Source organism: Amblyomma maculatum, chromosome 7 (assembly GCF_055883805.1).
Source record: "Amblyomma maculatum isolate TAMU_Amacu chromosome 7, ASM5588380v1, whole genome shotgun sequence".
Classification (NCBI taxonomy): Eukaryota; Metazoa; Arthropoda; class Arachnida; order Ixodida; family Ixodidae; genus Amblyomma; species Amblyomma maculatum.
Genome location: NC_139350.1, coordinates 40,977,883 through 41,002,243, shown reverse-complemented (window position 1 = coordinate 41,002,243; position 24,361 = coordinate 40,977,883). Strand labels below are relative to the sequence as shown.

The following is a 24,361-nucleotide window of genomic DNA, read 5'->3' as shown; positions in this document are numbered from 1 at the left end:
GGGGCTAGATTAACAGAGCCGGTACAGGTAGAATCACACGGTCCAAGGTTTAGATACGTCCTGCGAGCCCGGAGCCGATTCACTTCAACGTCGTCTTTCACTCTGAGCGCCCCCTGGCATTCCTCCCTCCTTAAGCGTAACGCACACAGTTACACGTGCACACACACAAGCGTACAAAAGCAACCTCCCCCCCTCAAAAAAAAAAGTTTGTAGATGTAGTTTGTCAGTCACCGTGCAAAGTACGGCTTCAGTCGCAAGACATGAACTGTCTCTGGACGAGATAGCCGACGACCTGTGTGCTCTGATCCATCCGGGAGCACCTCGTAATTGACGTTACTGATGCGTCGCACGATTTTATACGGTCCGAAGTAGCGGCAAATTAGCTTGTCTGAAAGGCCGCGGCGTCGAACAGGAGTCCACACCCACACCTGGTCCCCGGTGTTGTAGGAAGCTTGTCTGTGGCGGAGGTTGTACCGGCGTGAATCCCTGTCCTGTTGCTGGGTGATGTGGACGCGTGCTAGTTGGCGTGCTTGCTCAGCATCTTGGGCAAACTGCTCGGCGTCAGAACAAAGTTCGGTATCTGTTTGGTAAGGTAGCATTGCGTCCAGCATCGTCCGAACCTCCCTGCCGTAAACGAGGCGAAACGGCGTGAAACGTGTAGTCTCTTGGACTGCCGTATTGTATGCGAACGTCACATATGGTACGATCGCATCCCAAGTCTTGTGCTGGGCGTCGACGTACATCGCCAGCATATCTGCGATGGTCTTATTAAGCCTTTCCGTCAGCCCATTGGTCTGCGGATGGTAAGCAGTAGCTTTTCGATGCGCCGTACCACTGAGATGAAAGACTTCGGCCATCATTTTTGAAGTAAAGGCAGTCCCTCTATCAGTAATAATACAGGTAGGAGCACCGTGCCGTAGTATGATCTGGTGTACAAAGAAATGGGCAACTTCAGACGCTGTACCACTAGGTAACGCTTTGGTCTCGGCATAGCGAGTCAGATAGTCTGTGGCGATGATTATCCAACGGTTGCCACCAGAGGACCGAGGGAAAGGACCGAGAAGGTCCATGCCGACTTGATCAAATGGTGCTCGTGGTGGTATTATGGGCATGAGGAGGCCCGCAGGCTTTGATTGCGGAACCTTCCGACGCTGACATTGCCGACAGCTCTTGACATAGTGCTTAACAACAGTGGCAAGGTTGGGCCAGTAGAATGTCTGTCGTATCCTAGCAAGTGTGCGAGAATAGCCCAAGTGGCCAGATGTTGGTTCATCGTGGCACGCGGAAAGGATTTCCTCTCTCAGAGCTGTGGGTACCACGAGAAGGTAGGTTCTTGACTCGGATCTAGAGTTCTGCTTATAAAGCACTCCACCTCTCAGGCAGAAAGTTGAGAGGCTCCGAGAAAAGCACTTAGGTATGGTGGCTGGCTGACCTTCTAAATAATCAATCAGTGCTCGTAAATCTGGATCTGCACGCTGCTGATGTGACATATCTGAAGCATCAACAGCTCCGAGGAAACTGTCAGCGTCATCCGTGTCTGGTGGAGCGAGCTCGACAGGCGCGCGGGAGAGCGTGTCAGCATCTTCATGCTTATGTCCGGACTTATAAACAATAGTGAGATCGAACTCCTGTAGGCGAAGGCTTCATCGCGCCAGGCGGCCGCATGGGTCACGCAGGTTGGCCAGCCAACACAAAGAATGGTGGTCAGTGACAACTTTAAATGGGCGACCATAAAGATAGGGGCGAAATTTCGCAGCAGCCCAAATAATGGCGAGGCATTCATTTTCAGTAGTTGAATAGTTCGTCTCGGCGCGGGATAAAGTACGGCTGGCATAGGCGATGACTCGTTCAACACCCTCTTGACGTTGCACGAGAACCGCCCCAAGGCCAACGTTACTGCCGTCGGTGTGTATTTCTGTCTCCCCCTGCTCATCGAAATGGGCTAGAACAGGCGGCGATTTGAGACGGAGACGCAGCTCGGCAAAAGCAGCTTCTTGTTCGTGCGTCCAAACAAAAGGGGTGTCTCCCCGGGTGAGCTGAGTCAGCGGTTCAGCGAGATCAGCGAAGTTATCGATAAAACGCCGGTGGTAACTGCACAAGCCGAGAAATCGGCGAACAGCTTTCTTGTCACGTGGAATCGGAAATTCCGCAACAGCAGCAATCTTGTCAGGGTCGGGCTTCACTCCGGCGGCGCTGACGACATGGCCGAGAAATTTAAGCTCTCGGTAGCCAAAGTGGCATTTCTGTGGCTTAAGTGTCAAGTTAGCGGATCGAAGGGCTTCGAGTACTGACCGCAGGCGCTGAAGATGTTGTGCAAAGATTCTGCGAAGACCACCACGTCATCTAGGTAGACTAGACAACACTGCCATTTAAGGCCGGCGAGGACAGTGTCCATCATCCGCTGAAATGTGGCCGGCGCGGAACACAGGCCGAAAGGTAGGACTTTAAATTCGTAAAGGCCGTCGGGTGTGACGAAGGCCGTCTTCTCACGATGACCTCAATCTGCCAGTAGCCACTTTTTAGATCGATGGACGAAAAATACGACTCTCTCGACGTCGTCAATCCGCGGCAAGGGGTAGTCATCCTTCTTGGTTACGGCGTTCAGTTTGCGGTAATCGACGCAAAAACGTAACGTGCCGTCTTTCTTTTTAACTTGAACGACCGGGGAGGACCACGGGCTATTGGAAGGCTGGATAACCTCATCTTCGAGCATTTCCTTAACTTGTGACCTAATAACTTCGCGCTCGGTCGAAGAGACGCGGTAGGGGTGCTGGCGGATTGGGCGCACATTATCGAACGTCACGATCTGGTGCTTGGCGATGGGAGTTTGATTCACTTTTGACGACGATGCAAAACACTCTTTGAATTCGAGTAACAATGAAAACAGCTGGTCGCGCTGGCTGACCGATAGCTCTGAGCTGACATCGAGATTGTCGAGGGATGTGGGCGGTGGCACGGTTTCTGCGGACAAGCACTCGGAGACATCAGATATGCGTTCGGCGAAAGCTACGGATGTGTCACGAAAAAGATGCCGATACTCGTGCGAAAAATTTGTAACAAGTACCTTGGACTGACCACGGTGAAGATGTATCAAACTGCGGGCCACGCAGACTCCTTGTGTCAACAGTAACGATACGTTAGTTTCGGCTATTGCGTCACCATCGTTAAGGGCATTGCATTTGACATTAACGAAGGTGCTGGTTCGGGGTGGCAGAGTGACACTGTCCTCATAAACTCGAAGCACATTGAGTGGTCGCTTTGCACCGCCGAGGGCCACTGCTTTCTCAGTAGAAAACGAGACCTTAGAATTCCGGAGGTCAATAATTGCGCCATATTCACGAAGGAAATCTACGCCCAGAATCAGGTCACGCGAACAGCTTTTCAGAACAAGGCAGCTTACCACAAATGTTGATTCTTGAATTTGAACTCTGGCCGTGCACATGCCCAGAGGAGTAATCAGATGACCACCCGCGGTGCGAACGTTTGTGCCAGCCCACGGAGTCAAAACCTTCTTGAGAACTGCGGCAAACTGGCTGCTCAAAATAGAATAATCAGCGCCAGTATCCAACAGAGCCCGAACATGGCGACCATCCAGTACTACGGCTATGTCCAACGAAATCTGCTCGCGAATGTCAGGCTTCTGAGTCTTTGAGTGCTCTGCGTTGGTGTACGCGGTCTGCTTCACCTGCAATTCGTCGTCGTTGCAGGTGCGTTGTTGCAGCGTCCGTTCCACCGGCAGTTCGTCGTCGTTGCGGGTGCCTTGTTGCGTCATGTGTCCCACCGGCAATTCGTCGTCGTTGCGGGTGCGTCGTTTCGTCGTCGGTTCCACCGGCAAATCGCCGTGGTTGCAGGTGCGTCGTGGTGGCGTCGAGGTGGCGGTATGATTGGTAACCGCGGACGTTTCCAATGTCGATGCGTAGTCTTTCCGTGTCCGCATCAATGGGGGGTCTCCCGCGCCGCGATGTCCAGCGAGCCTACCCCCGAAGGTCGCTGGTTTCAGTTTTCCCTCTGGGGACTGGGCGAGCGGCCCTGCGCTGCCCATGAGGAACTCGTAGCAGATGGCGGCGGGCGAGACCTGGGTGACGGTGATCTAGATGGTCGCAGACGAGACGGAACGATCCGGCGCTGATCATTGACGAAATCTTCAACGGCTCGAGGCCGTTCGCCGTAGCGAGGCCGCGGAGAATCAGCGGAAAACCCTTCGAGACCTAGTCGACGGTAGGGACAGCGCCGATAGACATGACCCGGTTCGCCGCAGTGAAAGCATAGCGGCCGTCGGTCGGGGGTACGCCACTCGTCTGCTTTCCGTGTATGCGGTCGAGAATCTGTGACGTACTGGATCACGGGGGCTGCTGTTTTCGGCCCAGCTACGTTCGGAGGAATCAGGGACGGCGACGAGGGCGGAGAGTATTGCAGCACCTGGGAGTATGTAGGGCGGTGACACTCTGGTGGTGTAAGAGGAGGAGTAGGGCCAGGTTCACCGATTGGAAATGGAGGCCGGAGCGCTTGCTGCACCTCGTCGCGGACAACGATGGCGATGGAGGAAGGAGCTGGTTGAGGTGTGCCATACATCAGTCGGAGTTCGTCGCGCACAACGGAACGTATGAGCTCCCGTAGCGCCGATGTGTCCATGCTATGCGATGGGAACTCAGCAGCGACGGAGGCGGCGTGGATGGTGGGATCCCGTGCCGAAGCTCGCTGCTGAAGCACTTTCTCTATAGTGGATGTTTCAGCAAAGAATTCTGCAACAGTTTTCGGCGGGCTGCGCACCAGGCCAGCGAAAAGGTGCTCTTTGACGCCACGCATGAGGTAGCACAGCTTTTTGTCCTCGGACATCGTAGGATCCGCACGCTTAAACAGGCGCGTCATGTCTTCGATATACGCCGCTACAGTTTCGTTAGGCATTTGGATCCGAGTGTGAAGAGCGCGTTCGGCCCGTTCGCGGCGATCTGAGCTTCCGTAAGTTGCCGCAAGATGATGTTTGAACTCACTCCAAGACGACAGCTGCTCTTCATGGTTCTCGAACCACGTCCGAGCGCCATCCTCGAGGCTGAAATATACATTTCGAAGCCGTGCGGCGTCATCCCAGAGGTTGAATGTAGCTACCCTTTCGTAGTGCTGGAACCAGTCGTCGACGTCTTCATAGGTGTCCCCGTGAAAGGTCTTTGGGACGCGGGGGTTTTGCAACGTCACGTAGGTGGGGGTCGCGCCAGGCATTGCGACGACGTCGTGGCTACTGGTAGTCATGCCCGAGGGGGAAAACTCAGGTGGTAGGCCTCGTTGCCTGCGGCTAGTGCGGTGAACGGGCGTTTCCTCAAATATATGACCAGCACTCCTGCTTAGAGTAGGGGTACGGGACATCAGACCTGACCTTTCCAGATTTGTCACGGTGTTGGCGACTGGGGCTAGATTAACAGAGCCGGTACAGGTAGAATCACACGATCCAAGGTTTAGATACGTCCTGCGAGCCCGGAGCCGATTCACTTCAACGTCGTCTTTCACTCTGAGCGCCCCCTGGCAATATTATGATCATTAGCCATACATGTTTTCTGGCTTCGATGTTGGGGCAGTGGTGGTGTTGGCGCCACCAAAGCGTTCAAGCTCCCACCTCAGACTCTGCTGAAACTGGCTAGCACCGATCGCAGTAGTAGATATTATGAAGGAAATAAAAATTTCTGTTTTCAGTATAGGCGTACATTTCAGCTTGCGAGACATCCGTAGCAATCGTGCAATGACATGCGTATTCATAGCAGTTATCGGTACACTGCACACACCTAACAATAAGGTGGGTTTCGGAAAAGCGCGAGACGCAATAATGGGGACGGAAAAATGTAAGCGCTTCTTGCACTCTAACGCTGCGTGCTTTCAAATACGAACCACAGCTACTGAAAGTAAAAGGGTCTTGCGGTGATGAATGTAGTACGGCAAGAATAAAATGCTCGTCGCCTGGATACGCCAGAGCACTAACGCTAGCTGGGTTACGAAGTTATTCACACAGTGATGATGGCACGCATGACTGCCAATCAGTTTTTTAAACCGGTTCCTAAAAATTATCAAACAACCCCATCACATTGGTTTCAGCAGCCTGTAATGTCTCGACGGAATTGAGGCCGAGAATAGCAGTACCCGCATCAATATATAGCTTTGCTTGCTCATCAAAGTGGTTTTGTCCCTGTTTTTGACGGATGGTGATTACAATAAAATCACAATAATTAGTTTATACAACACTGAAGTTTTGTATTTCGCCTTTTTTGCACGGTCTAGTGGTTGTTCACAGCAGGGAGGTCAAAGCCATGTAAAGATGATGTCATATCAGCTATTTAAATAACCAAAACGCCGTACTCGAAAGCTTTGCAGCACGGAGAAGTCTGCTTTTCGTCCTACAAAATTGGAAGTGAGAGCACGGGGCCATAGGAAGCTCGGCGCGAGCGCTACGTCCGCTGCGGACCTGCTGCAAGGAGTCCGTCGCCCAGTTCTAACGGCATGCTCTCTAGTACAAGTACACGCAAGTACACACAAAGTAATACGCTGCAAGCTTCAGTTTTTATTGCAATAGCAATACTGCGTCAGGTTTCGAGCCGTCGCGTGGTCTCGGCGGAGGCCACGCTTTTCCTTAAACAGCCGAGGAGGAGGAGGAGCAGAAGAGAAGAAGAAGAAGAAGGAGAAGGAAGAGAAGAAAAAGACTGGTAACTTACGCTCTAGCGTCATTCTCTTAAAGGATGAGCTTAAGTGTTCCCAATAATTGTTGCACCTTACACAGATAGGGCGTGATAGGGGAATAATGCAGCAGACAAAAGAAGCTTCCACCGTTGCTATCGCAATTCAACAAGGGTTAGCCAGAGTTAAACCACAACAAATTTTTCAAATCTTATTATGCGTTCCACAAAGAAGATATGATATTTACTTCGGTACATATGCGAGCGCTTTGGCTGCATGTCTGTAAAAGGTACTAATATTCGCCCGGGCTTTGCCTCAGTATTTATCGCCAAGGCGTGATGCATATTACTTTGGCCTGCATTTACGTTGCCATTCACACACTTTTGCTCCGCTGCTTAGCCCAAAGAAAAGAATTGGCTTATTGTCAAGTGCGCAGCCAGATAACCTAACAAACAACATAATAAGTTATTTATGTTATCGAACATCTGAGAAAGCAGCTCGAATACAGCACCGTAGTAAACAAATCACACCACGAGGGGACATTATCCTTCGGCTGAGCTTTGTGTGCGCCTCAAGAGCTCATTTTCAGTTCCGTGAAGGATAAAACGCTCATTTCCTAACGACGTACAAGTTTAGAAATTTACTTTTTGAACATTTCAAAGACAATTATTGCAGCGTCTTCAAGCTGTTTGTTGGTGTTGTGCACCAGGCTCTCAAAAAAGTTATTATTGAGTTTTATTCATTCACTGCACTGAAGATGGCATTCCCTTCGCTTCTCTGCGAATGGTGTTGCTTATTATTGTCAACTACTTATTATAACGTTTCGGAAGAGTTTAGTGAAACACCCAGCATAGTACTAATATATTTGACATTCGTTTTGGTCCAGAATTAGGCATGCGGAAAGAACGACGACTCCGATACCAATAAGTACGTAATACCATGACAACGAAGGGACTGTTTTAAAATTATGAGCAGTTAGATATTTTCGAGGCTATTCCGCAGCATTTAGAACCTGGGTGCCAAACAAAAATTGTGGACTATCGCTATTAATTTCATTGTTGTCGACGGTCTACAATAGGTTCTTTGTACTCATAGCACTTGCTGAAACATAGATTCATATTCATAAAAATGATTTTTTATTCACAAGTATAAGAGCGCCGAGTTGGAGATACCGATGATTTTCGGCTCGGTGTAAAGCTTTAGATTTTCAATACTGGCAGTCACAATCGCAGGCAAGACAACAGTGTTTTACACTCTCCTGTTCAATGGGTGCCTGAAACTTTGCCAAAACTTGGACTTGTTAATCTGCTTAATCTTCATAAAAAAAACAACAGAAATCTACTCTGCAATTTGGTTTACCCCAGGTGCGCAAACCGCGGGACCAGGAATCTGGTGGGCGCATGACAAGTCTGGCAATATAATTATGCACATCGCTCATAGAACGACGGTGCCCGAACAACTAGGTTGCCTTGTGGTTATTGTGTTCTGTTTTTGTTTACTCTGTGGAAGTATATATAGGTGTTCGGGGCAAGAGCAGTGAGCCATGCGCTTCCTTATCCCAATTGCAGTTAGTTACTTAGAATACAACCATGCTATAGAAATGCACTTACCGGTCACGGGCTCTGACGTGAGCACCCATTTTTCTAGCTTCCCTCGTCTTGACATGCTACCCCGCAGTCCTTTAGATAAAGCCAGTACCGGAGTGTGCAAGTCAATAGAACGTGGTCACCGGGAAAAGCTCCTACAAAACCTAGTCTTTTTTATTAGAGAAGTTCGTGACATCCCTGGCCTGCATGAGCATATTGAGTGACCCGGGCGTAAGGGTGGAGCGTTTTTGTGCGCCAGAAATGTTTAAACTAAACGCAACTGGGACTTGTAGAGTGGTATATTGGGGCGAAAAAAAGAATGAAACTGAGGTCATCAAGCCTTAACAAGAAAAACTTACGCTCTATATATATTGATAATTTTGTCCCCAATAAAACGAAAGATACCAGGGCGAAGCGTATTCGGTTGTTTCGCTTTGCGGTCGGATGTAAATTCTTTGCTGTGGGATGAAACGCTCTTTTAATGAGCAAGTCATTAAACTTACAGATCTGCGGTAGCTTTTTGTTTCTATTTGTGAACATTATGGGCGGGCGGTAATGAAGTAAGTCCTGTATACATATCTGTGATACCAGGATGTCAACCTTCTTGACTAAATAGCACCGCGAAAGGTTGCGGGCGTATCTAATTGCCTTATCTCTACTTTGCTAAAGCTCTGTTCTGCACCACAAAATGGCACCTGTGACATCACTTGAACACGTTCTATACTTGTGCACAGGGGGTTCTTCATTTTTTTTTAATTGTTTCTTATCCTGCAGCTAAGTCTGTTGAATCGCAGCATAATTGTCGCTTCGATTCCGCTTGGGCAGATTGCACCTTTTAGGCTCAGCATCTTGCTCTTGGCACTGTCGCTTGCATCTTAGACGTCGCAATTCACCATAGCAATTAAGAACGGCGAGTAACAGGCTGCAGCCTTTTTGACACTAGAGGGACATGTAACATTACTTGCATACTCATGCACGGACACTGCGGGACATTAGGTGCTGAGCTGATGCACGACGTCGATTCCATCATGGAACGACCAGAAATCTCTTGGTTGGAAACAATGTGATGTCAGGACTCCAGGGGCAGGTGGGCGAGCCTCGAGAAAAAGAATTTGGTTGGCAAAAGCATCCTTTCTTGGCCAGACTCTTACTGTGCCGAGCGTCACAGGTGTGCTCAACGCGCACTTTTTTAACATTGTGTATTGTCAATACTTATATCAGGCACAAATACACGGCATTCCTCAATATGCGTACACATTAGCTATTCGCGGACCACATTTTATCTTGCATTACAATAGGGTGACGATATGAAAAATTTGATTCATGGTTTGTCCTGCTAAAGCCTGTAGCCTATAGCGAAGAGAGGATAACCGATGGTCGCTTAGTGTAACAAACTGGATTCCAAGGGAGGGAAAGCGTAGCTGGGGGCGGCAGAAAGTTAGGTGGGCGGATGAGGTTAAGAAGTTCGCAGGGGTCAAGTGGATGCAGCTAGCACAGAACCGGGTTTATTGGAAAAATATAGGAGAGGCCTTCGCCCTGCAGCGGGTATAGTAAGGCTGATAATGATGATGATAATGATAGCCTATACCGGCTATGCGATATTTGGTTTTAACCCCCTGAACGTTGGACGAACGTTGCAGCGGAGAGAATATAGACGACATGGGTGTTCCTGGCCCAGCGCGAGATCGCTCCGCCACTCCGCTTTCTGTTGTTTACGTCTAGATAGAAATGTCCCGGCGCAGCCTGGTTTTCGCATCACGAATCCGACCTAAGCAGTCTACCAACTTTCCCAATTGTTCCCACTACCGGATAAGGGATTAGAAATTCTTAACTCATTCAATAACACTGGTGCCAGCTTTCTTGTAACATGTGCTTAATACGAGCTACAAAAAGATGTATCCGTGGTTGTGCGTAAATTGCAGTCAGCCGCATGCCGACTGCTATGCCGACAGCACCGTGGCAAAACGTATTAGATAACGAGACAACTGAAGCATGCGACTGCTGCCACGGAGCCATATTATCGCGTTGCGAGACCCTCCGTTCTGCGCGCTTGGAATGAATTCAACTTTAAGATAGTGGTCTAAACTACCTCTTACATCTGTTAGAGCGTGTGTTTGATGTAAAGATGCGCGGTTAATTATCAAAGTGTTTCAATGGCTGTTCTCTTCCAGTAATAGAACACAGTGGCCGCATTTGTCACCAAAATTTATTTGAGGTTAATTTACGACTACGATGTACGGCTGAGCGCGTTTCCAAGCCAATTACTGCTTCCGCTTCTCTCAGTTTCGCTCTTTAATGGGCCATTATTACTTTCGGGTTCCTATATTTTCTTTTCGCAAATGCGCACGCAGTAATAAAATGAGACAAACATGGAAATGAAGCTTGAATTCCGGAGAAGTTTCAATGGCAGATGGTGTTCCAAAATAATTCGAACCCAGGCTACGGAGCTTAGCGGGTCACGACCCGAGAGTGATTCTATTACTCTGCTGAGAACGCTCCGTTTAAACTCGGTTTATTTAGATGGGAGGCTACACCGCACAGAAACTCCCCTCCCTCCCCGAATTAAGAAGGATCGCTTGGTTCCACTACAATATACCGAAGCGTTGTCTGCAACGGTATTCTCGAAATTCATGACACTGAGGAATGAATCCACTATGGTAAATCTTACCAGAGCTGGCAAAACTGGTGTGTCATGGTAGGTAAAGAAGTCGAATGCTAGGCCCAAGAGCGGCATGAAATCCCGGCAGCAGCGACCGCTTTTCGATAGAGGCGAACGACAATATGCGTGTGTGATGTTCGGTGTCAGCGCCCGTTGAAGAACCGCCAGGGGGGGGGGAGGGGGGTAAAATTACCCGAGCTCTCTACTACGGCGTCTCTCATAGCTTCAGTCGCTACGGGACATGAAAGCACACGAACGAACTAACCTTACCAGCGTCTCAGTTAGGTCGTTTCCTGGAAGCACTTTCCTCTTCCTGTTTTTTTTTCTCGCAACTGGAGACGTAAACCATACACCAGTTGTTTTTTGCCAGCTCGGTAAGAATGGGAGCCAACAGCCGCTGTCATTGAAGCCCCTCATTTCATCTGCATTTTGGTTTGCTGATTTGCGAGGTAGAGTTCTGTAGATATGGTTGGCCGAAACTATATGAAAAACTTGATTTGAAAAATTTGAGGATGGCGACATTACCCTAGAAGCAATGAGCAATAATTTCAGAGATATCATTACTGAGTGTGCGGTAGAAGTAGGCGGTAGGACAGTTAGAGAGGATACCGGTAAACTCTCTAAGGAGACGAAAGATTTGATTAAGAAACGCCAGAGTATGAAAGCTTCCAATCCAACAGACCAGATCAAATTGGCCGAGATATCAAAGCTAATCAATAAGCGCAAGGTGGCCGATATAAGGAAGAATAACATGGAGAAAATTGAGCATGCTGTAAAGAACGGGGGAAGCCTTAAAGCGGTAAAGAAGAAATTGGGCATACGCAAAAAACAGATGTATGCGATAAGCGACAAGGCGGGCAACGTCATCACGAATATGATCAAGATAGTCAAAGTAGCGGAGGATTTCTATACAGAGCCCTACAGTAGCCAAAGTAGTCAGGATCGTAATGAGATTGGCGGTAGGGAAAAACAGTCAGACGTTCCACTAGTGACGAAGGATGAGGTTAAGAAAGCACTAGAAACTATGAAAAGGGGTAATCAGCTGGAGAGGATGAGATAACTACAGATTTGCTGAAGGACGGGGGGGGGGGGGATATCGTGCTAGAAAAACTGGCCACATTGTATACGCAGTGCCTGGTGTCAGCGACGGTACCGGAACCATGGAAGAATGCAAACATTATCCTCATTCACAAGAAAGGGGACTCTAAGGACCTTAAAAACTACATACCAATCAGTCTATTACGTATAAGGTATTTACTAAGGTAATTGCTTATAGAATCAGGACAACCTTAGACTGCAATCAAGCAAAGGATCAAGCAGGGTTTCGGAAACGGTACTCTACTATCGATCATATCCATACCATCAACCAGGTGATAGAAAAATGCTCGGAATATAACCAGCCCTTATACATAGCATTCATTGATTACGAAAAAGCATTTGACTCAGTTGAAACTTCGGCGGTGATACAGGCACTGTGAAATCAGGTGGTAGACGAGCCGTACGTGAAAGTGCTGGAAGATATATATAGTGGCGGCACAGCAACCATAGTTCTACATAAAGAAAATAATAAAATTCCCATAAAGAAAGGTGTTAGGCAAGGAGACACAATCTCCCCAGTACTATTCACAGCTTGCTTAGAAGAAGTATTAAGAGACTTGGAATGGGAGCAGTTAGGGATAAAGGTAGATGGAGAATACCTCAGTAATCCGAGATTTGCTGATGACATTGCCTTGCTAAGCAACTCGGGGGATGAACTGCAAAAAAGATTGATGACCTAGACAGAAAAAGTAGAAATGTAGGCTTGAAAATCAATATGTCGAAGACTAAGGTAATGTTCAACAGCTTCTGGAAGCAACAGCAGTTTACATTAGGTAGCGGAGTACTGGAAGTAGTAGGCGAATATATCTACTTAGGACAGGTAGTAACCGCAGATCTGGACCATGAAAAGGAAATAACAAGAAGAATAAGATTGGGATGGAGCGCATTTAGCAAGCACTCGCAGATTACGACTAGCAGCTTAAAGTATACAGCAATAGTATCTTTCCTGTACTCACCCAAGGGGCCTGAAACGTGGAGGCTAACCAAGAGAGTTCTACTTAAGTTGAGGACAACCCGGGGGGCTATGGAACGAAAAATGGTAGGGGTGACATTATGAGATAGGAAGCGTGCAGAGTGGGTCAGAGAAATAACTAAAGTTACCGACATTCTAGTGGAAATTAAGAAGGAGAAATTGGCATGGGCAGGACACGTAGTGCGAAGAGAGGATAACCGATGGCCGCTTAGGGTAACAAACTGGATTCCAGGGGAAGTAAAGCATAGCAGGGGCGGCAGAAAGTTAGGTGGGCGGATGAGATTAAGAAGTTTGCAGTGGTCACGTGGATTCAGCTAGCACAGAACCGGATTAAGGGGAGAAATATGAGAGGCCTTCACCCTGCAGTGGGTATAGTCAGGCGGATGATGATGATGATTTTTGAAAAACTCATGTGTCTTAAACTACCGTCTCCGAGACATCCTGGCGTAGATAATATGAATGTTTTGTTCAATAAATATCTTTGCTAAGGAGGTACGCTTGTAATCTGCATTAAGGGAAGACATCTGCTTTCATCTCAGCGGTACTAGCTTAGGGGGAAAGCGTTTAGGCTAACAAAAAAGGTTCTACATAAGCTAAGGACAACGCAGAGAGTTAAGGAACGAAAAATGTTAGGTGTATCATTAAGAGGTAGGAGGCGTGCAGAGTGGGTGAGAGAAATAACTCGTTACATTCTAGTTGAAAGCAAGAAGAAATAGGCATGGGCAGGATAAGTAGTGCGAAACGAGGACAACCGGTGGTCTCTAAGAGGAACTAATTGAATACCAAGAGAAGGAAAGCGTAGCAGGGGATGGCAGAAAGTTAGGTAGGTGGATGAGGCTAAAGGTTTCTAGGGGTCAAGGGGATGCAGGTAGTACAGGACCGGGTACTGGTTTATTGGATGAGTATAGAAGTGGCCTTCGCCCTGCAGTTGGTGATGCTGATGATGATGTAATTTCAAACGCCGGCTAAAATGAACTGCGTGTTAGATAAAGAGGTTTACCTGCATTACCAGAATATCTTCAAAATCTTTAGAACAAAATATAATTCTGGCTTCCCAAAAACATCGCATCACAAGCATTTGTTGGCTGGAAGGCTGCGAAATGAGATAACTGCTGATTGCGCATTTCTTTTGAGCGTCGGCTGAGGCTCAAGGTGATAGGTTCAAGTAAAAGCTCAAAGAAATTGTTTTTTGCACATGTGTAAATCTGTTTTTGCAAGGACTACTGTCGCGCAGAGAAATTCCAGTCTCTCAAATTGTAGTATATACGCCGATATTCATGTACCACCGTCCAGTGTGTTAGAGCGCACTGTGCCTTTATTTGGCAGCCTCGCTGGTGATCACTGTTTTAGAGACGCGATCTTTCACATCCACACTTTCACAACACTTTTTAAATTTTCTATAGGGACAAAACCACTTGCTCTGGCTGGGTTGTTCTCCGCGCATTTTGTGTCGCTTTTAGAGCTTCACTGTCAATTCAAACAAATTTCATAGGCTTAACGAAGAGCTTGAAAGCTTAGATGGCGCCGGACTATGTCAACGGCAACACAAGGATGAAGCAAAGAGCCTCGGGAAGCGTAACTTTGAAACGTTAGGAGACGGACTGGCTAGGCCAAATGCAGCTACTGATACGGCTGAGCAGAAAGGATTCCCGACGCTTCATTCATTCATTGAAAGGACGCTGAAGAAATATCCCTGCGACAGTTGTAATGCGGTAACTCGCTTGCGCTTATCCTTTAGTATATATCTTCGATCAGCTTTGGGTCGACCGAAATAAAAAAGCAATTGAAAAGCGACCCATGAAAAACGTGATCAGGGTTTTGATTTCGCCAAAGCGTTAAGGAGAGAGCGGTTTGTAGATTTCACCGCCTTCATTCTTCATGGTCAATGTGACAGGCGCTAATGTAATTTTTAAGAATGCGGTTTCTTGGAATTGTGGGCATAAAAGGCAGGTGCGCTGAATTCTGTCATTTCCTTGCCTTCTTCGTCGGGGCAACAATGACACCTAAAGTGATAGATGTGAGTGTTTTGTTGCTTGATGTAAAGAGAGGCTGGCAAAGAGCAATCCGCCCTGCTGGCCTCAGCGGTATGGACCTAGATGACCCATCTGTTTCCACGCCGAGGTAGAGAAAATATACCTATATATAGAGCGGGACGCAAGAAGATGCCTTCTACAAAACCTTAGAAAAGTGCGTCGTAGCCAGAACAATTAACCAAGTGATGGCTGCAGAAACCGGTACCTTCCAAAGCTAAGCGTTCGCCTGATGCAAGCAATATAAAAAGGATGCATGGCAATGCGGTGGTTGGCATGCATTAAGTGAAATATTATCAGCATCAAAATTCAGAAACACTAAGAGAAATTTTCGCGTAATGACGCGAAATGAGTCGAAGTAAATATTTACGAGAAACACATCATGTAAGAAAAAAATGTTTATGTTTAAGGATGTACATATCAAGTGACACTAACAACCCTTACAACCCGATCGGCGGCAGCTTTTCGATGGAGGCGAAAAGCAAGGCGCCCGTGTGCTGTGCGATGTCAGTGCACGTTAAAGAACCCCAGGTGGTCGAAATATCCGGAGTCCTCCACTACGGCGTCTCTCATAGCCTCAGTTGCTTTGGGACGTTAAACCCCACAAACCAACCAACCAAACCAACCAACTTACAACCCGACTTGCTGCAAGCTGGAAACCGTTTAAAAGCATTTGTCAGCATCCTGCGAATGTCCCACTTGGGAGCAATGAATTCTGCACCAAGAGCGAGGCGAGAGTTGAGCTCATTGATGGTCGCCTGATCACGGCAAAAGACTGGGTGATAGGCGGTAGCTAGACGCTATTGGCGAATGAATGTATGTTACGACCACGTGACGCTACACAATAAAATCTGAAGGATGTCTGGTGCCAGCAACCAAGGAACATAAATACCAACGCTCTGGGTGCAGTGCTTACGAATGAAGCAGAGGAGGTGCGGTTTTTATACATCACACATATGCAAGAGCCGAAGCCACAGACTCTCGGTACGACAACCACAGCAGCGATCCATAAATACTTCACCAGATACCGTTCCGCATCGTGTTACACAGTGGTAGTGATACTGTGTTTACTTTTGGTTCGTTTGAACCAAAAACAGTTCGTCGCGTAAGATTTGGTAAGCGATTCTAGTGACTGCACAGTTGTCCAAACGTTTGCACACACCGAACTTAGAGTCGTACCACCTGTTTTTGACTGTGCCCTACGTGATCCTGTATAATGCGCTTAGACTACGCAGCTAAAGAGACCTCTGTGCTACCACACAGGTCGCGAATGAAAGCCTTCAAATGCTTCTCTCTGCTTTGGTTTCATTATTGAATTCGTTTGCTTCATAGGGTTTCACGTTGCAAATAGATATTGGTGTTGCTGTACGGCGAGCGAAAGGTTTCGATCCTTTTCAGCCACTTGAGATACCTTAACGTGCACTGACATCGCACAGTACGCACGGACTTTACGTTTCACCGCCACCAAAAAACGGTAAACGCTCCTTCGGGATCTGCCGTAGAACGCCCTAATCGCTAACTTGAACGACACATTGAGGCTTAGGACCCCATTGGAAAAGTGTTCCCCAAGGCTGGTTTCAAGTTAAAATAGTGCGGATGCTATATCAGAAACTTCAGTGTCTTTATTACAATGTTCTTTGTATCTAACACTAGACGCGTGTTGTATAAGCAATGGTAAAAATCATGACTACTTGCAGTTGTTCATCGCTGCCTGCGGCTAGAACGTGGCAAGTGCCCAGCCCACGGTCCTTCTGGCTTGGCTGATAAGGAGGTAAGTCAGGCATACACATTAAAATTTCAGCACAGCCGGTAAATATCGAGGGGATGTTGCCTCGCCACGTCGTCCAATGGTTGCGTCGAACTGAGCATTGCTGAGTGCTTTATGGCACATAATTTACGTGATCGCAGAATTTTGAATGAAGTAACCGCAAGACAGCGAACCCTTAGGTACTCGGCCAACCATATCTTCACATTTGTCCCGATAGTGATAAAGAAATCGTTGTCCAGAAATTTAGCGGTTTTGTCGCCATCGCAGTTCACATTGTGAGCAAAAAATGACGAGCTTGCCTATGGCCCGTTTTTGTGGACACGGCCGGCTACAGGCTGCTCGCCAGGTTATGCGACCTCAGTAGATCACATGACGTCGAGCTCGCGGCGTCTTCCAACTCGGATAACTGCTGTGAGTCTAAAAGTTTATATGGGAACCCAACCCACCGGGGCCAATCGATTCCGAATCAGACGCGCTACCCTTGGTCACGCTGACATGCTCGTAGGGAATTGGGTGAAGCAAGGCTTTGTATGCGTTAAGAGAGGTCTTGCACATGTAGAGGTAAATTACGAGTGTAGGCGAATAAGTGTGTGTGATTCAAAAGAGGCACAAATTAGCGGATTGGTGTTCAAGTGAAGAGTGAAGCGCATGTATCTGAACGAAAGTCTAAAGGAAGCCGAAGAACATAGAAACTCAAGCTATCGAGCCATACACTTAAAGGCAAAGCTTGATTTTGGTCCACAGTATTCTTTTGTCTGTTTTTATAAAACATGTAAAATTGCGGTTTTCATCAAAATGATCGAATCCGGAATAAAGTTAATGTCAAATTCACCTTTCATCTTTTGCTGCAGTTACTTGTTGCGGCATCATGCCTTTTATCGCTAGGGTTATCCTGTCCGCGGTGGAGAGGATGACGACGATGATGATAACGCGTCTGAGGGAGAGATATCGCCTCTATATTTTATTCGCGGGAATCAGATTGGACCAAAAAATGAATGAGTGTAAAGGGTGTTTGAGATTCAACAGCACACCGAATTCATTTTGGAGCGTGAACTAAGGCAATAAATTTCAAAAAAGTGCGATAATTCCTGAGGCTCCTTGTTTGATCTAATTATAAACGCAGTTTGAATTGTGTAGCTATCGCGCGTATTTTATTCGCGGCACAAATGCGGAAGTTGGCAACCGTTTCATATTGCACGGGGAGCTGCGCTCGCGTCGACTACGTATTTATGAAGAAGCGTTATTCTGCCCGCATTCTTTGACTTCGCCATGCTGGCTGTGAAGCCTCTTTCGAGCAAGCGCTCGGATAGGAAACTGCTGGCCATTGTACTTAGCGCGAAAAAGGCAAAAGGTTTATAGACAAAAAGGTCAGCTTCGCTGGCCACTGTGCCATGTCGGTAGCCGGTTGCTTCACGTCCTAATTACCATCCTTTCACGTCCTGCCTCGAATGTTTTGCAAATGAGCTTCGATCATCGCATAGCCTGTCACTTCATCGTCACCGCTGCTGATACTAATGCTGGCTGTGGTGTCCTAGGGGCTGTGTGAGAACTGGAAGAATTTAAACAAATCTAAATTTCGCTAAACTTGACAGAGTAAAGTGAAACGAAGCAAAAAGAGCCTAAACAAGGGCTAAACATTGCTTCTGCATGTATATCGATGCATTATATGAGTTCTTAACCAAAAAAAAAAAAAAACATCACCACCACTTTATTTTTTTCCCTGTCACAATTAAAGGCGAGAATTCTGGGACACCTTTTAATTGTGAGGTGTTTGTGAGACACTATAAGATGCTGTTATGCACGTGTTGATAGTATAAGGGTGGCATAGAATGAGTAAAGTTTTATTTCAAAAATTTTCTCCGACGCAGCGAGAACTGTCAACTTGCATAGAAACCAATTGTGGCGTATTTGAAAATATTTGTGGGGCGTTTGGGGAATATTTCAAACCACTTCTCATGAATATTTTAATAAAAATGGTGTAAGCGCCTATTTCTTACCTAAAGTTCGCGTCAGAAACCTTCGTTGCGCTGACTAACAATACAGAAGGAAATCGAAAACGAATGTAGTGCTTTTTGAAACATTTGTGAGGAAACTGCGGAATATTTCAGGATGCATTCATGAACGTATTAGTGAAAGCGGTGCTAGCTTCGGAGGCAAATCAATAATTTGCTTCCGAAATTTTTCCTGCGCTTGTAGCGAATAGGTCAAAGTGGCACTGAATGCCAAGAAGGCGCGCTTTTGAAAATAATAACGAAAAACTAGAAGCGTGTAAGTGGGAGATAAGCGGATATTTTGAATGTATATAATATGTGCAAACAATCATATTCGATAATGATTACTCGAAAAAGTTTAAAGATTTTTGAGTTTGGGCCTCGCAAACCAAAAGAAAAGACGTATTTGTGTGGGAGACAAAAATGTCGTCGTTATTTTCACCTTTTTTGCACAATTTGTTTAGCCCATCCGCGATGCAAGAAATTTGTTTCTACGCGTTTCTGATTAAACCAGCGCAGTTATACATGCAAGGCGGTTACGTGCAGCCCAAAATTCCTTTCGGTGCGCCCGATGGAATCCCGAGTGCGACGACAGCCTTACTATTTAGGCGAAAATCAAGGCGCGCTTGTAGTGTGCGATGTCTGTGTGCAGGTTGAAGAACCCCAGGTGGTCGAAACTTCCAACGTACTGTACTAAAACGTCTATCATAACCCGAGTCGCTTTGGGATGATAAACCCTACAGACCGAAAGAAACTGAACCGAATCATTCGTTGATGCCTTGCACTTCATTTTTTTCTGCGGGGATTTCTTTGCAAATGTGTGGATGATCATAAACATATCAGAGATTATTTTTAATATAGGTTTAAACAATCAAGAACAAAGCAACGACCATATTTTCTCATCAAGGAACACTTTTCTTGCATGTGAATTTGTGCAGGCGTGGTTACAAATATTGATGGGATTTCTCTTAACATGAGGCAGCCAGACAAGCTCTTCTTGATGTGTCAATCTAGGAATACTACGACCGTCAAGGCCAAACCTAAGCTCCACCTTTTAAGGTTCAGGTGTGACAGCCTTAATTACTTCGCATAATCTCGATTGCGTCCATTGAATCTGCTACTCACTAAATCAGCAATCGTTCATTTGTGCGCGTATTATGCGACATAGAGTCATTTGCATACGCTCATCTGCTGACTCCTCACAGTAACACATTATGTGAAAGACCACCTTCGTCGAGATAAATCCCCGCTTTATCTGAGCCGTATTAACGTGCCTGCAAGGCATAGGGGCAGCGTGTTTTATTTGTTATCTTATTGTCCTGCAAAAGATGGATTCCAATACACCCTCTCATATGAAAGACGAAGCAAGAGTTGGCAGCAGTCTTCGTGGTGGCCTCGTCACGTGATCTCGTGACGCCAACAAACTTCAAGACCAGTCAGTGCGCAGCCATGCAATCTGCCAACTGCAATCTGCCAGAGCCATGACCGCGATTTCGCTCTCGCTATGAAGAGGCCGGGCCCGCTCGCAACGCTCTCAAGGGCGACACCGATTTTTGCGAGTACTAGAGTTTAACGCTGTCGCATCATTACATGGGTTAATTTGTTGCGTTAGCAGTTGTAGTGAAAGTTACAGAGAAAAGGAAATATTACGTGCTTTAGTCGACACAAGAATACAGAAATCAGAGAAAAAAACCGAGTTAATCGAGTCTTAGTGGAGATGCATGTGGTGAGGAGATGCATCGCGGAGTCAGGATAAGCGATGGTCGTTAAGGGTATCAAATCAAATTAAATCAAATTTATTTTCCAACAAGTGGATGGTCACCTGGGCTAAAAGTTGTACAAACAGCTTGACAACGGTCCAGGAAACCCGTACACAATATAGCAGGAGCAAACAGAAAATTCCAGAAGTTCAATAATAATTCTACTATGACATCCAAAAGTGCTGTACAATGCATACGTCACTGCAGCATGATATAAAAATAAAAAATAAAAAATTGTTCAACAATAAAATCAATGAAAAAGCTCAACAAGGCAGAAAGTTCGAAGGCGAGTATAATATTTAAAGTAAGAACTCATGTATGGATAGATTATATTGGCACGAATTATTTTCTCAACTTCTTGGGACTAAAACCAACAGTGTCTTTATATTTGTTGAGAAAAACGTGAAGATTATGAGCCAAAGATTGTAATTTGTAGTCTGTTGTAAATTGTTGTAGAGACCACGTGCCAGTGCATCTAGGGTTTACTATTGAAGTGCGGTGTTCAAGTGATGCAAGTTTTACAAAGAAATTGCCCATACCTGTCGAACAAAAATAAGTAATTGTAACAAGCGATATTCATAAATATTATCCACATGAATCATATTAAGTGATCTTATTATGGGTTAAATATTTGACGTTGGTTCTAAGTTTACGGTGAGACGAATAATTTTTCTTTCCAAGACAAGAAGCTTGTTGATATTTGTTTTAGTTGTTGCCCATATTAGACTACGGTAGGTAACGTGAGAAAGGAACAGAGCATAGTAAGTTTGCAGTTTAGTACTTATGGGGAGCAATGTGTGACAGCGTGAGATTACGCCAGTAACAGGAGATAGCTTTTTAGAAATATGGTAGTACACACTAGCCAGAACCTTCTACTCGCGAACTATCTCTATTGTCTGGTCTTGAAAAATGAGTGGGTCTAGGGAAGGAACTTCTTTATTATAAGGTCGAAATATAATGGCTTTGGATTTATTTCGGTTTACCTTGATTTTATTTGCTTTGATCCATGCTGAGAGTTTCGAAAGGACATCATTAGATTTTAATACTAGTTGGCTGATATTATTCACAGAAATAAGTAGGGTGCTATCATCAGCATAGGTAACAATTCGAACTGAGGTTTCAGTGTTGACAATATCATTTATATAAGTGTTAAATAAAAGAGGGCCCAAAACACTTCCTTGTGGTATGCCACGTACTATTGGTAAGAGAGATGGTTTTTGTTACTGATGCATACACACTGGTGCCTATTTTCCTGGTAAAATTGCAGTAGAGCCAAAGCTGTTCCACGAATTCCATAAGATGATAGTTTATTAATGACAATATTGTGATTGATGGTGTCGAGCGCTTTGCTGAAATCGATGAATATTCCGGCTGTGAGTAAATTACTTTCAATATTTTCCAAAATTATTTCTATCAGGGCTAGCAAAGCAGCTTCAGTCGCGCGACCCTTCCTAAAACCATACTATGCTTTTCTTGTGAAAAAAGTTTGCAATACGAGAAAAAGTTAGCTTTACTAATCCCTTGGAAAACACTGGGAGTAGAATTTTAAATGCTGCTGGTTAACCTATGGTTTTCTTGTTTGATATGATGGTTTTACTGACACTAACAGAAAATGTTTTGCATATGTATTCGCAAAGAGTTTAATAAATTCACTATATGCCTCATTTGCATCTGTTTTGCTGCAGACCGTAGACCAATCACAAGCCCATATGTTGTGTTTAAATGATTCAGACTATCGTCGGTGATGGACTGAACTATTAGCGACTGCTTGTGTTCCCTTGGGCCTTTGGAATTAGTCTGATAGGTCATAAATATAGGGCAATGGTCACTTATGTGAGACGTTAGAGTACCAGAGCTGTAAATTACAGTAATATTATTTCTCCAAATGAAATCGAGCAAAAATTGAGCACTGACAGTGATTCGTGCATATGTTGTTATTAAGTTCAGAAAACCGGAGGAATGCCGCACACTGTTAAAGTCCCGAGTAGCTTTCGTATCATCAAGCAAATTTGTGTTAAAATCGGCCCTGCAGACAAGGCAGGAGTTGTTGCTGCACACGTGTTCGAACAAGAGCCCAAAAAGCTGCATGAAAGAATTCATGTTACCTCCTGGTGGACGGTATACAACTGAGACGGTTTCATTTTTGCTCTGTAAGGTTATTATCTCATAATCGGACGTTACTTTACTAAATTAAGGCACGCTTTCACAGCTCTTATGCATTGTAACATAAATTGCGACACCACCACCCTGTCTGCCTCTACAATTCAGAAAGAAATTGTTATAACCTCTTAATTATAACATTTTGCATCCATCATAGTACCATGTTTCTGACAACATCACAATGCGAACTTTAAAATTAAAATCATCGAGAAATCAAGTAAGAATGTCCGCTTTTTCAGTCACAGACCGTGCATTGATATCCAGAACTGATTCGAAATTCCAAGAGTAGCCAATCGTAGCAAGATGTGGCAAAAAGATAAGCGACGGGTTTAGATATGAAAGCTATTCAAGACTGTAGGATTACGGAAGAAGGATTTGCAATTCAGGTTGCTTAGCAAGGAGAATAGTCATGATAAGTGACTTGTACTGGCTTGCACATTCCTAAAATGATTCAAGAATAGTCTCCCAGATTTTTTTCTTTGAGACACTGATCATATTGTCTGCAAATATTGGTTTTAGTAAAAACTTACTCTGTCCCTTTTTCCAATGGACTATCATTTTTGCAGCAGCAAAGAAAGCCACTTATGTCTGCGAAAACCTCACTGGGCAAATATTCCACCACCCGGTCCACACTTGGGGCATCCACGCACAGAGCCACTGGTTGTCGCGGTCTCCGAGTGAATGCAGGTGCAGCATAGCGCATGGGGTATCATAGTTTTTCCTGTTTGCTTTTTCGCTCAATATTCGTTGAGAGTGGTCTCTGCGCCTTAATGGGCAACTTCTGCTCTTGTTCCCAGTGCCTTTTTAATGTCAGCATTGCGACAATTTCTTAACATTTCTGTTTCAGCTAACCATAGACAGTACGGCTCTTTTTTAATACGCGGCTCTTTTTTTCCGTTATTCCGGTGGCAAAAGACGCCTTTCCTGCAATTTTACCTTGTAGTACCTGGATCGAATATATTCATCATCAACGTCTCAGGGTGACCGCAAATTATCTTGGCTCCAAGAGTCCGCGTTGAAATCCGTCTTCACTTGGCTGCACTTCTGCCGAATGCGGTAGGAAGTGTCAATACCAGTACATAATTATATAGACTCTTTCTAGGATATAGGCGTTCCTTTATTGGTAAAGGTTGCCTCATTGTGAATAAAACATAGTGTTTACTAAAATTAAAACACCTTTATTTTGTCGTCTGTGTCCAGAAAAATATAAAGGATGCTTTTATTTCAGGCGTCCCATGAAATCTTCGAACAAGCCAGGCGGAGTCTCCCACAAAGCTTGGAGATCCGTCGTTCTCGATTCAGAGGTGCACAAATTGGAGTTGCGGCACTTGTGTCACTCGACGTCGGGATCTGTTTTGGCCCCTACAGCTGTTCAGAAACAAAGAATACAGCTGAAAAGGAAGCCACCCACGAGGTATGTTATTTTTTACACACCGCAATATGACGAAATTGTCTCCGTTATATTTTTATTTGACAAGATTAAGCACGCCCTACCTCAGCCTGTAGTCGGATCAGCTGATAGCTTTGGGCGCTCTGCTGGACCAAATCCAATAAAAGTTCAACGAGAGGTTTATTGAGTACACGAAATATCTTTGCTATTATTAATGTTTACAAAATGTTATAAAAACCCCTTGCAAGGAAGCACGCGGGCTTCCGCGCACCTTCATATTGCCATCACC

The 24,361-nt window shown here is 45.7% G+C and overlaps 1 long non-coding RNA gene across 1 annotated transcript; it reads left to right on the top strand.

Annotated features, from left to right (window-relative positions):
• Nucleotides 1-2,213: 2,213 nt before the first annotated feature.
• Nucleotides 2,214-24,043, top strand: LOC146183080 (uncharacterized). The gene is made up of 3 exons (XR_014708458.1): nt 2,214-2,436; nt 16,701-16,774; nt 23,911-24,043. It is a non-coding gene; the product is annotated as an uncharacterized LOC146183080 (long non-coding RNA).
• Nucleotides 24,044-24,361: the final 318 nt, after the last annotated feature.